The following is an 11,573-nucleotide window of genomic DNA, read 5'->3' as shown; positions in this document are numbered from 1 at the left end:
GAGTGCACAACGACTTGAAGAATGTTAAAATTTGACTTTTAGGTTGGGCTAAGTGAGTAATGGGTTGGGGAAAAATGTTGTTACGTCGTTTTTTTGCATGGACGACCCCTTCAGTTGTGCTAAGAGTGCACAACGACTTGAAGAATGTTTCAAACTGGACTTTTGGGTTGGGCTAAGTGGGCAAAGGGTTGGGGAAAAATGTTGTTACGTCGTTTTTTTTCATGGACGACCCCTTCAGTTGTGCTAAGAGTGCACAACGACTTGAAGAATTTTTCAAACTGGACTTTTGGGTTGGGCTAAGTGGGCATTGGGTTGGGGAAAATTATTGTTACGTCGTTTTTTTTGCATGGACGACCCCTTCAGTTGTGTTAGGAGTGCACAACGACTTGAAGAATGTTTCAAACTGGACTTTTGGGTTGGGCTAAGTGCGTAATGGGTTGGGGAAAAATGTTGTTACGTCGTTTTTTTCATGGACGACCCCTACAGTTGTGCTAAGAGTGCACAACGATTTGAAGAATGTTTCAAATTGGACTTTTGGGTTAGGCTAAGTGGGTAATGGGTTGGGGAAAAATGTTGTTACGTCGTTTTTTTTTTCATGGACGACCCCTACAGTTGTGCTAAGAGTGCACAACGACTTGAAGAATGTTCAAATTTGACTTTTAGGTTGGGCTAAGTGAGTAATGGGTTGGGGAAAAATGTTGTTACGTCGTTTTTTTTTCATGGACGACCCCTTCAGTTGTGCTAAGAGTTTACAATGACTTGAAGAATGTTTCAAACTGGACTTTTGGGTTGGGATAAGTGGGCAATGGGTTGGGGAAAAATGTTGTTACATCGTTTTTTTTCATGGACGACCCCTGCAGTTGTGCTAGGAGTGCACAACGACTTGAAGAATATTAAATTGAACTTTTGGGTTGGGCTAAGTGGGTAATGGGTTGGAGGAAAATGTTGTTACGTCGTTTTTTTTTTGCATGGACGACCCCTGTAGGTGAGCTAGGAGTGCACAACGACATGAAGAATGGTTCAAATTGGACTTTTGGGTTGGGATAAGTGGGCAATGAGTTGGGGAAAATTGTTGTTACGTCGTTTTTTTGCATGGACGACCCCTACAGTTGAGCTAAGCGTGCACAACGACATGAATAATGTTTCAAATTGGACTTTTGAGTTGGGCTACTATATCATATTATACAATTTTTACAGAATTTAGAGTCATAGAGACGCACCTGAGAAATGGTAAAATCCGTAAAAAAATATTTTGAATCAATCTCACCCCCCAGACCCAGTGTCACCCCCACTAACGGTACGTAGTATTTTTTTTGCATAAACGAACCCTGCAGTTAAGCTGAGAGTGGACAACGACTTAAAGAATGTTTTCAATTTGGTCTTTTGGGTTGGAAACCACTTGTAAAATGTTGTTACGTAGCTGAAACTTTGCTTACATGTTTCCTGCACAATGAAGCTCATCAAGTCGTTGTGCATCCTATACAAAGTACTTAAAAAGATTAAAAAAAAACTCACGACCCACTTAGCCCAACCCAAAATCCAATTTAATATTCTTCAAGTCGTTGTGCACTCTTAGCTCAACAGAAGGGGTCGTCCAGGCAAAAAAAAGCAATGTAACAACAATTTTCCCAAACCCATTACCTACTTAGCCCAACCTAAAAGGCAAATTTTAACATTCTTCAAGTCGTTGTGCACTCCTAGCTCAACTGCAGGGGTCGTCCATGCAAAAAAACGACGTAACAACATTTTTCCCCAACCCAATGCCCACTTAGCCCAACCCAAAAGTCCAGTTTGAAAAATTCTTCAAGTCGTTGTGCACTCTTAGCACAACTGAAGGGGTCGTCCAGGCAAAAAAACGACGTAACAACATTTTTCCCCAACCTATTACCCACTTAGCCCAACCTAAAAGGCAAATTTTAACATTCTTCAAGTCGTTGTGCACTCTTAGCTCAACTGCAGGGGTCGTCCATGCAAAAAAAACGACGTAACGACATTTTTCCCCAACCCATTACCCACTTAGCCCAACCTAAAAGGCAAATTTTAACATTCTTCAAGTCGTTGTGCACTCCTAGCTCAACTGCAGGGGTCGTCCAAGCAAAAAAAAACGACGTAACAATTTTTTTTTCCCAAACCCATTACCTACTTAGCCCAACTTAAAAGTCAAATTTTAACATTCTTCAAGTCGTTGTGCACTTCTAGCTCAACTGCAGGTGTCGTCCATGCAAAAAAAAAGACGTAACAACATTTTTCCCCTACCCATTACCCACTTAACCCAACCCATAAGTCAAATTTTAACATTCTTCAAGTCGTTGTGCACTCCTAGCTCAACTGCAGGGGTCGTCCATGCAAAAAAAACGACGTAACAACATTTTTCCCCAACCCATTACCCACTTAGCCCAACCTAAAAGGCAAATTTTAACATTCTTCAAGTCGTTGTGCACTTCTAGCTCAACTGCAGGGGTCGTCCAAGCAAAAAAAAAACGACGTAACAATTTTTTTTCCCAAACCCATTACCTACTTAGCCCAACCTAAAAGTCAAATTTTAACATTCTTCAAGTCGTTGTGCACTTCTAGCTCAACTGCAGGGGTCGTCCATGCAAAAAAAAAGACGTAACAACATTTTTCCATAACCTATTACCCACTTAACCCAACCCATAAGTCAAATTTTAACATTCTTCAAGTCGTTGTGCACTCCTAGCTCAACTGCAGGGGTCGTCCGTGCAAAAAAAAAACGAAGTAACAACATTTTTCCCCAACCCATTACCCACTTAGCCCAACCTAAAAGGCAAATTTTAACATTCTTCAAGTCGTTGTGCACTCTTAGCTCAACTGCAGGGGTCGTCCAAGAAAAAACAAACGACGTAACAACAATTTCCCCAACCCATTACCCACTTAGCCCAACCTAAAAGTCAAATTTTTACATTCTTCAAGTCGTTGTGCACTTCTAGCTCAACTGCAGGGGTCGTCCATGCAAAAAAAAAACGACGTAACAACATTTTTCCCCAACCCATTACCCACTTAGCCCAACCCAAAAGTCCAATTTAATATTATTCAAGTCGTTGTGCACTCTTAGCTCAACTGCAGGGGTCGTCCATGCAAAAAACTACGTAACAACATCTCCCATAGTTGATGTGCACACTTGGCACAACTGTATGGGTCGTCCATACTTAAAAATATTACGTATTTAATTTGTTTGAGGCACATTTGTTCTATTCAATACATTCATCGATTCCATTGCATGAGACACACTTGTTCCAACTGCAATTCACCATAAATCTAAATAACGGTTTGTGCCTTGGATACCATTCGTTTTTGAAAGGTCGTATGATATAATTGAAATAAAATAAACGAGCTAAAAGTTTTTACAACATAATTTTCTTATGTTTTTAGGAATACATCAACCTAGTATTCGTCATAGTTGATGTATTATGGATGGTTTTACATTATATTCATAAAAAAATATAATTTCACTAATTTTTTCAAGCAAAAATTTTGATTTAAATGCTATTTTTTCCAAAAGGTTAATTTTCCTACCAAATTCAAACTAAAATAAGTGTTTGAAAAAAGTTTTGATATAAAATGTTTTTCTTACGCTTAAATTAACCAACTCGTGAAAAAATAACATTGAAACAACTAATTTGAACTATTTTAACAATAAAATTACTTTGCACGCTTTTGTACCAAAGCCCTGTGCACGTTTGTGCTAACTCATACAAATTACCTCCCAAAACACACTTGTGCCAATTGCAAGCATGATTTTTTTTCGTACTTTCCCTGCCAAAATTTTTCTAGCATTTCTAAAGTTTTTATATTTCACAATGTCTTTAAGTAATGTCAGGTGCATACTTTAAAATTGTTAGAACAATTGTTTGTCGAATAGTTTTCCAGAAACAGTAATTCAAAGTTTAAAAATCTATTTTCTCGCAACTACCAAAATGTCAGTTAGTATAAGAGAGCACACCGCTATCGAGTTATTGTATCAAAAAGTCAAGTCCTCAAATGAAAAACCAACATCCACACAAAGCTTATCTTGTGTCGTAAAACAACGGATACACATTTACGTATGGAGCAAAAAGACTCACCATCATTTCACCCCAAAAAAAATGACAAAATCGACCTCACGTTGAATAAAACGTCTCTCATTTCCTTCGGAGAAAGGCATAAATTTCCCTCCCCAAACCACACGAGCACTTCCAAAAAGGCAAGGGGGTGGAGCATCAATACACAGAAAAAAAACATGAAAATATTACATCTGGGAAGGGGTACATCTTTTATGTCAGAAAAAAATGTGTAATTTTACCTCTGAAAATGTGTAATTTTACCACTTTTCTGTCGTGACTTTAATGTCGCTTATTCAGTCTATATTGAGGAAAAATTACATCATAAAAGAGGTAATATTCAACCTTCCAAAATAACACCTTCCAAATTTACACAATTTTCTACTGTGTAGTCTCAACTCTAAAACACAATGGGTAAACAATGGACTTTCCCCACACCCCCTTACTACAACCGGGCTGGTCATCACTTTCTTCTTGCTCGATTGCTGACGACCACCGGCCGCCCCAATCATATCGTAAAACGATATTGTCCAACTGAATTGGATTAGTATGAATGTGAGTATGTGTGTGTGTGTGTGCGCAGTATACTTTTCGAAAAAAGGTATAGAAAGTGAAATTGGGAAAGTCTGTTTACTTAGGATCGTCCTTTATTACCCCCCGTTTTTTCTATATTATTTGGGGTCTGCTCCACTTGAAAAACAGGGAAACGCTGTTTCCGAGAGTAGCAACAAAAATAAAACTAGAGATAATAGTAATAAAAGTCCCATATATGACTGCGGGGAATAAAATATCAATAGAAGCTCCACTCGAAACAACCTACCTTTTGTGTGATGGCGGTTTCAGATCAATAAATTTTAACATATTTTCCGGCCATTTCGCCATACAGATAAGCCCCGGGTTGGGAGGTCCTTGCCAATTTCGAGCCACTTGACTTATCAATTCATCCACCTTTTTTCTTACGAAAAACTCCAAGCCCCTCCAAGCTCTTGACAGTTTGACAAATATCCCGTGCGCATACACAAAGTTGTTTCATTTTGCGATAAAATCAGCTCAAACCTCTTGTGTTCACTTTCCGCACCCCTTTAGGACTAATCAGGAAACATAAATTATTCAGGGCTTTCAGCCGAGGTGCACGCAAAGAAATTATGGTGGAAAATGTCAAGAATCCTGTTTTTGCCGCAATAAGGAAACATAAATCTCCCCTCGGTATCAAATCAAACAAAAAAAAGTTCAAACATCGATTAAATTTCGAGAGCAACCCCGATTCGATTTCACTCCACGCCCAGTGGCTCACTTTCCGATAATTGAAAATCACAACAGAAAATTGAATTTCGTTCAATTAAATCAACAGCTCTATCAATCTGTGCGGTTGACCATGTGCTGACCCGGGGATTTTTTTTTCGGTGTCTCTCTCGAAATTTCCCTTAAATTCAATCAAAGCTTGAAACGAGCACAATTATCACCCGACCAGCTCAAAATATTTGCACAGGTTTGTGACCACAAAAAATTAAACACAAGTCCTGCCACCTCTGCCGCACAGACCAAACTTATCATCGTGCTAAGCCCCGTCGGTCATCAATCTACGGCTACAATGCTAGCGCGATTTTGCCGCAGCAGACGTTCGAGAGCAAAACGGGCTGAATTTGGTGTGAGAGGATAATGATATTTGCGACAGAGCGCTTCTCTCCTTCATTAACTTAACGAGTAATGGTGGTTGATCCTGTAAGGTCGTTACTGAGGAGCCAATGATATCGGGATCGATTCCCGAAAATGATTTGCTTGTTTTATTTATGGTTAAATAATTTTTAGAAATGAAACAGTGAGTTAAATACTCTCAGCTCGTTCAATGTACCTTCAAGCTCGCATTCTGAGTTCGTTTGCTGAAATATCCGAAAATAACGTGCTGTCAAAATCAGGACAGCAGTGTGCCTCATAAACGAGGTGTCCCGGGAGAAGGGTCCTCCGCAAAATGTTTCATCAGATTAGCTGCTGGGGGGCGTTGGGCAACGAACAATCCCTCTTATCGGAAATGTGTTGAAGTTTTACGGGATTTTTTTTTGTTCTCCGTACTCCACCGCTGATCAAACAGAGCGCGCGGGTTAAAATCATGACGCAATGCAAATTTGCCTATGCAAATTGATTCGCCCTGGTGGAATATGCGATGAAATTGGATTACGCACCACATGAATTAACAGCAACAAAAAGCAGCGACCGCAACGATTCGGTTTGTGTTTGTGTGGCTTTAAGTGGCTGGTTGTGGAAACAATTCAACGTTTGAAAAACTTCAGTTGAACTTAGAGCATAAAATAATTATTTACTTGAAACAATGGTGTTTATAGCCAAAGCTGGTATTAAAACTGCATTAATTGAAACAAGAAAAAAAATCAATTTCAACCAAACTTAAATCAATAACCAGCCTCCACCCAGGCACATAATGAAATCCCAAATTACCACCCCCCTCAACTGAAAGTCGATCCCAATAAACCCTTTTTTAGCCGGCGAAGCACCTCTTCCTCGAAAAACAACTCCTTACAACAAGCCAAGCTCGACCGATTACGGAGCAGAGGGCGGCAAGCAGAGTATCAAAAGTTTTTAATTAACCCATCCGGGTGCCGCTCCGCACAAATTGCCATAACTCAACTTCAAGGAAAACGTCTTCCCGTCCTGAGCAGCAAGGAGCGAAATAAAAAGTTTCAATTTGCTTAATCTCGTAGCACTTTACCTGATATTTAGCGAATGAGCTGCAAGAATACCGCAGGACTTTAAACGCGCACAGGAAACCTTTTTTCTTGAAAGGCAAAAAAATAACTTGTTATCAATATAAAGTTATAAAGAATGCTATGAAAAGCTAGATATTAATTGAAACAAAAGTTAATTTCATCGTTCATCGTTCATCTTTCATCTTTCATCGTTCATCGTTTTTGTTTTTTGTTTTTTGTTCTTTATTTTTTTTTGTTTCTTGTTTCTTGTTTCTTGTTTCTTGTTTCTTGTTTCTTGTTTCTTGTTTCTTGTTTCTTGTTTCTTGTTTCTTGTTTCTTGTTTCTTGTTTCTTGTTTCTTGTTTCTTGTTTCTTGTTTCTTGTTTCTTGTTTCTTGTTTCTTGTTTCTTGTTTCTTGTTTCTTGTTTCTTGTTTCTTGTTTCTTGTTTCTTGTTTCTTGTTTCTTGTTTCTTGTTTCTTGTTTCTTGTTTCTTGTTTCTTGTTTCTTGTTTCTTGTTTCTTGTTTCTTGTTTCTTGTTTCTTGTTTCTTGTTTCTTGTTTCTTGTTTCTTGTTTCTTGTTTCTTGTTTCTTGTTTCTTGTTTCTTGTTTCTTGTTTCTTGTTTCTTGTTTCTTGTTTCTTGTTTCTTGTTTCTTGTTTCTTGTTTCTTGTTTCTTGTTTCTTGTTTCTTGTTTCTTGTTTCTTGTTTCTTGTTTCTTGTTTCTTGTTTCTTGTTTCTTGTTTCTTGTTTCTTGTTTCTTGTTTCTTGTTTCTTGTTTCTTGTTTCTTGTTTCTTGTTTCTTGTTTCTTGTTTCTTGTTTCTTGTTTCTTGTTTCTTGTTTCTTGTTTCTTGTTTCTTGTTTCTTGTTTCTTGTTTCTTGTTTCTTGTTTCTTGTTTCTTGTTTCTTGTTTCTTGTTTCTTGTTTCTTGTTTCTTGTTTCTTGTTTCTTGTTTCTTGTTTCTTGTTTCTTGTTTCTTGTTTCTTGTTTCTTGTTTCTTGTTTCTTGTTTCTTGTTTCTTGTTTCTTGTTTCTTGTTTCTTGTTTCTTGTTTCTTGTTTCTTGTTTCTTGTTTCTTGTTTCTTGTTTCTTGTTTCTTGTTTCTTGTTTCTTGTTTCTTGTTTCTTGTTTCTTGTTTCTTGTTTCTTGTTTCTTGTTTCTTGTTTCTTGTTTCTTGTTTCTTGTTTCTTGTTTCTTGTTTCTTGTTTCTTGTTTCTTGTTTCTTGTTTCTTGTTTCTTGTTTCTTGTTTCTTGTTTCTTGTTTCTTGTTTCTTGTTTCTTGTTTCTTGTTTCTTGTTTCTTGTTTCTTGTTTCTTGTTTCTTGTTTCTTGTTTCTTGTTTCTTGTTTCTTGTTTCTTGTTTCTTGTTTCTTGTTTCTTGTTTCTTGTTTTTTGTTTTTTGTTTTTTTTGTTTTGTGGTTAAAACAAACCATACAAAAGCAACATCAATATCAAGTTCTGGAAAACTACGCAAACAAGTTGCTCCGGAAAATAAAATTTTAACTTATTGTTTTTGCACCGGTTCTCAGCAAAAGTTTTCTGCAACAGCAAATGCTATTATTTTTGCGCATACACCGGTAAAACGTTGTTACACTCTTCTGCCCAGCCAAATTTCAAATTGCAACCTAACATCTCCGAAATTCTATTATCTCCAGCCAGAACAACTCATCCGAAATTATGATGCTTGAGGTGAGGGGTTCTTGTCCGAAAGAGAGTTCTGCGAAAGAAAAAGTTTTTCCTACGAAACGAGCAACTTTCAAAAATGCATTTTCCGTGCATGACCGAACTTATGAATTTATAAGCCAGGCAAAGTGTGTTCATCCCATCAATAAATCAGCTCAGGTGACTGGAGCTCATCCATACTCAATTCAATCACTTTCCACAAGATTCAATCTGGTTCCCCTGAAGCTAAGCAAGGAACAACTTGAATCTAAAATACATTCAACATAAATCTAGACCAACTTTCGAGCTTGGCTCAACGAGCGAACATATACAGGACAGGTACAACATAATTCATAAATTTTAAAGTTTCACTTCCGCCTCCTCCCCTCTAACTCTGAGCACTCTTGGGTGCATACATGGGAGCAAAATTTAAGGAAGCTGAGCAGCCTGAAGCTTCTCTCTGCCGCCAAGTTGTCGACCGGTTCCATCAGACATAAAACATTAAGGCTTATGCATTTTTCAAAAACTCACATCCTGACTTCGGAGCGACCACGTCGCCAAGAGCCGAGGCACAGGCACCGGAAGTTGATTTTTTTAGTAAACTCGAAGCGCGAGAGAAAGAGAGAGAGAGAGAGAGAAAAAAAGTAGTCTTTTGGGCTTTTTTGTTTTCTCTTTGAAAGATTGAAGTTGACAGCTTTCGGTGCATATTTATCAAGATTTTGATTTAAATTGAGAATTTCGTGTTGTTTTTCACTTGAGCAAACAGTTAACTCTCTTATGCCAAATTTTGTTTACTGAAAGTTTTATTTTTACCGTGTTCAGGAGGTCATTTTGAGCATTTTTTGTTCGACGGAACTTCTCTTGTTTTACGTTTTTCTTGATTAATTTTTAGTATTTTAATTTGCATTTATCTTGTTCACTTAATGTTTGCTTTTGGTAGTATTTGGCCTATTCTACCACCTTCTATCATTACATTTTTTCTGTCTTATTTTTTCATGTTTTTACACTTTTTAGATTTTTTATTGTATTTCACATTTTCAACTATAAAAAGTAACTATTGAGTAATTTTCTACGAAATCGGTCTTTTTTCTTCAATTTTAATTTTTGTTTTTTTTTAATCCGACTGAAACTTTTTTGGGGCCTTCGGTATGCCCAAAGAAGCCATTTTGCATCATTAGTTTGTCCATATAATTTTCCATACAAATTTGGCAGCTGTCCATACAAAAATGATGCATAAAAATTCAAAAATCTGTATCTTTTGAAGGAATTTTTTGATCGATTTGGTGTCTTCCGCAAAGTTGTAGGTATGGATACGGACTACACTGGAAAAAAATGATACAAAGTTAAAAAAAAAATTGTTAAATTTTATTTAACTTTTTATCACTAAAACTTGATTTGCAAAAAAAAACACTATTTTTAATTTTTTTTTATATGTTTTAGAGGACATCAAAAGCTAACTTTTCAGAAATTTCCAGGTTGTGCAAAAAAATCATTGAGCGAGTTATGAATTTTTGAATCAATACTGATTTTTTTCAAAATGATAAAAAGTTAAATAAAAAATCACCAAATTTTTTTTTACTGTGTATCATTTTTTTCCAGTGTAGTCCGTATCCATACCTACAACTTTGCCGAAGACACCAAATCGATCAAAAACTTCCTTAAAAATATACAGATTTTTGAATTTTCATACATCATTTTTGTAATAGAAAAATTATATGGACAAACTAATGATGCAAAATGGCTTCTTTGGGCATACCGAAGGCACCAAAAAAGTTTCAGTCGGATTAAAAAATACAAAAAAAACGAATGACCGAAATCCTAGAGAACTGCTCTATTATCATTTAAATTGTAAAAAAATGTGTGAAGGCATATGCTACAAAAATTACTGCATACTTCTTTTTGCTTAAAATATAGCAAATGTTTGTAAAAAACACAGCCAAAGTTGACCCCTCAAAAAATTACATTTTTTAAAACATTGCCAAAGTCACATACAAGTGGGGACCATCCATAAACCACGTGGACACTTTAGGGGGGGGGGGTATGGCGATTGTCCACGATCCATACAAAAAAGTTTTTTTTTGTATGGACAATTGTCCACGAGGGGGGGGGGGGGGGTAACAGATTCCCAAAAAAGTGTCCACGTGGTTTATGGATGGTCCCAGTGAAAATTCCAACCCTGTTTTTTAATGTAAAGAGTTCTTCTTTCCAATGCCTTGCAATGTTACAAAACACAATTTCCATATGAAAAATGTTGTTCTAAATGAAAAAATTACCCTTCTGATTCGAAAAGTACGTCAAGTTTTCCAAAGAATGACATATTCCAAAAATTATTACAGTTGAGTAACTTAAAATGGCAGAGTTTTTAAAACATCTTTTGTATGTTTTAAGATGAAAAATACGTTTTTCGGAATTCTTAGTGCACCATCAAATCTTGCGTCCAATTTTACATTTAAGTCACTTTGAAACCAAATTTCTAAACCATCACCATTTCATTCTGCAAATTATTGAAAACGTATTTTGCAATGTTCAAAAAAATAGAAGGGGTCGTTCCACCCCTCCGGAACGAGAATTGCTGGATACTTTGTTCTGAGGGGTAACTTTTTTCTCTGATCACGAATCCGAGGTCCATTTTTTGATATCTCGTGACGGAGGGGCGGTACGACCCCTTTAAATTTTGAACATGCGAAAAACGTCGTGTTTTTCAATCATTTGCAGCCTAAAATGGTGATCTTTTGGAAATTTGGTGTCAAAGGGACTTTAATGTAAAATTGGACGCAAGATTTGATGGAGCACTCAAAATTCCGAAAATATATTTTTCATTGAAAAGAAAATACAAAAATAGTTTCAAAATTTGTGCCATTTTTCGTTACTCGACTGTAAACTTTTTGGGTTATGTCATTTTATGGGAAATTTAATGTACTTATCGAATCTGCAATAACCCAGAAGGGTCATTTTTTGATTAAGAACAAATTTTTTTTATTGCCAATGATCGTGTTTTCTCTGTTATTTTTTAGAGTTAAATATTTTTTTGCAAATAAGAAGAGCAGACAAAATGGAATGTATGCATGATAATTTTTTTCATAAAAACTAAAGTAAGCTGGCCAGAAGGCTTTGTTACAGATTCCAACATCATATTCTGTCGTTTCTGACTAAACTGAG

Source organism: Culex pipiens, chromosome 3 (assembly GCF_016801865.2).
Source record: "Culex pipiens pallens isolate TS chromosome 3, TS_CPP_V2, whole genome shotgun sequence".
In the NCBI taxonomy this organism is placed as follows: domain Eukaryota; kingdom Metazoa; phylum Arthropoda; class Insecta; order Diptera; family Culicidae; genus Culex; species Culex pipiens.
The sequence above is the reverse complement of the archived record's forward strand: the minus strand, read 5'-3'. Positions refer to the sequence as shown.